This window comes from Salvelinus sp. IW2-2015, linkage group LG14, assembly GCF_002910315.2.
Source record: "Salvelinus sp. IW2-2015 linkage group LG14, ASM291031v2, whole genome shotgun sequence".
Taxonomy (NCBI): domain Eukaryota; kingdom Metazoa; phylum Chordata; class Actinopteri; order Salmoniformes; family Salmonidae; genus Salvelinus; species Salvelinus sp. IW2-2015.
Genome location: NC_036854.1, coordinates 36,560,561 through 36,563,070, shown reverse-complemented (window position 1 = coordinate 36,563,070; position 2,510 = coordinate 36,560,561). Strand labels below are relative to the sequence as shown.

The window sequence follows — 2,510 nt, the reverse complement described above, 5'->3', positions numbered from 1 at the left end:
ACTGACACACCCACACACACTCATGCTGGACCACACACACACACTCACGCTGGACACACACACACACTCACACTGGAACACAACACACACACTCACACTGGACACAACAACGCAGACACCCACTGGACACACACACCACACCACACACTGGACCAGATACACACCACACTGGGACACACACACACCACACTGGAAAACACACCCACACACTGGACAACACACACACTGGACACACACACACAACATTACACTGACACCACAACTGGCACACACCACACTGGACACACACACACACACACTCACACTGGACACACACACACACTCACGCGGGGACACACCACACACACTCCACACTGGGACACCACACCCACTCACACTGACACACCAACCAGACACACTGACAGATACACACACACCACACTCACACTGGACCATCACACACCACTCACAACTGGACAACACACAGCCACACTGGACACACACACACACACACACATGGACAATACACCCACACACTGACACACACACACACACCACTGGAAACACACACACCACACACTGGACACACACACACACATTGCGACACCACACACACCACACCACACACACTGACACACACCACCACACAACACACTGACACACACACACACTGGACACACACACAACAGCCACTGGACACACACCACAGCACACTGGACACACACACACCACTTGGAACACACCACACACACTCCAACACTGGACACACACACACACACACACTGACACACACTCACATGTGACACACACACACACGCACACTGACACAACACTCACTGGACCACCCACCACACACACACAGGTGACACACGGGACACACACACACCACACAAGCGTGTCTTCTTAATTGTGACAATGAACACCGGTTAAAATACCAATGTCGATTCATTTGTTGTCTTTTAATGTTGAATAACAAATGTATAATGTATATGATGGACATACGCTCCATAGTTTACAAGTATACAAGGATATATTGTTACTTTTCATAATAAAACATACTTGAAACAAGAAAAGCATGTTAATTGGGGAAAACAGTTTGGTTATGATGTTACGTTTCTCGTTCAGGTTGACCGTTAAACTAGCGACTGGTTTGAAACATGAAACCAAATATGAAATGACAATACAAAACAATTAAAATGTGATGAAATTAAACAAAATTCTACCAATTTGTACAATAGAGTGTGATGCGGGGTCACTTATAGCAACCAGAGTGTTCGTATGCAGGGTTTACTTAGCAAACAGAGGTTGTTAATGCAGGGTCACTATAGCAACAGAGTGAATCTCTCAAAGACCAGAGGGACTGCCCTTGTATAGTGACATCTTTCAACTAGGACCCAGAGCTCGGGTCTAAAAGTAGTGTCCTTTTATAGGAACATCTTCAAACTAGGACCCAAGCTCTGTCTTAAAGGTAGTGCCCTTTAGAGTGGAACATCTTTCAACTAGGAACCCACATAGAGCTCTGGTCGAGAGAGAGAGAGAGGAGGGAGAGAGAGAAGGGGAGGAGAGAGAGGGAGGGAGGAGAGAGAGGGGAGATTAGTCAGCAGATATTCAGGACGACGTCGTCTTCAAATGGACTTCTTATTTCCTGCTCTTCCTCACTGAGGAATATAAGGACACACAACACACACACACACACACACACACACACACACACACACACACACACACACACACACATATACACACACACATATACACACACACACACACACTGAAAGTTCACTCTCACTGCACTATGAAACACAGGTTTGCTCAGAAAGAGGTTGAGATGTAAACCTAATGTTTCCTCTCTCTAACCTACTACCTGCATACTGTACATCCCTAACATACATACATACATCAATTGTATATGTTCATTGTGACACGCACACAGTGACATGTATTCCAATGTAATAAAGCTGACCAGATACTGTAGCAAGCAAACCTGCCATGATGAGAAAATGGGGCCTGCCTCCAGTTGGAACTCATATATACATATATTATGTGATAACTTCAATTCATATACGGTAATTTTCCAGGCCCACACAAACCTCCCCCACTGCTGTAGGGTAAACAGGTTAAAGAAGTCTTACTCTGTAGGGTTGCATTGCATCACCAGTAAATGCATTTCTATCCAGCGTTGCATGCTAAATAACTGATTTATCTTGTTGCAGTGAGATGAATATAGAGGGACTGGTTGGGTAATGCTATGAATATGCCTGCTCTGCTCTGCAAACACACAATGAATATTTCATCCAATGCTATCTCTGCAAACAGACATAGCATGCATTGAGCCAATATGCATTTTTACACATAATGCATTATAACCTCCATCATAATTTATAACCTCTATCACAAGTTATAACCTCCATCCTAATTTATAACCTCCATCACCAGTTATAACCTCCATCACCAGTTATAAACTCCTTCACCAGTTATAACCTCCAACATTAGTTATAACTTCCACCATTAGTTATAACCTCCATCATAAT

At 44.1% G+C, this 2,510-nt stretch overlaps 1 long non-coding RNA gene and 1 pseudogene across 6 annotated transcripts; both read right to left on the bottom strand.

Moving 5' to 3' along the window:
• Positions 1–2,510, bottom strand: part of LOC111973555 (guanine nucleotide exchange factor VAV3-like) — a 138,901-nt pseudogene that overhangs the window by 32,631 nt on the left and 103,760 nt on the right.
• LOC139028693 (uncharacterized) lies at positions 5–664 on the bottom strand. 6 transcript variants are annotated; one of them, XR_011480930.1, is made up of 3 exons: positions 623–664; positions 284–321; positions 5–72 (listed from the first exon to the last, which is right to left on the bottom strand). It is a non-coding gene; the product is annotated as an uncharacterized lncRNA (long non-coding RNA). The 6 variants fall into 6 exon arrangements; XR_011480928.1 differs by having other exon boundaries at positions 32–97; XR_011480925.1 differs by having other exon boundaries at positions 33–91; positions 274–321.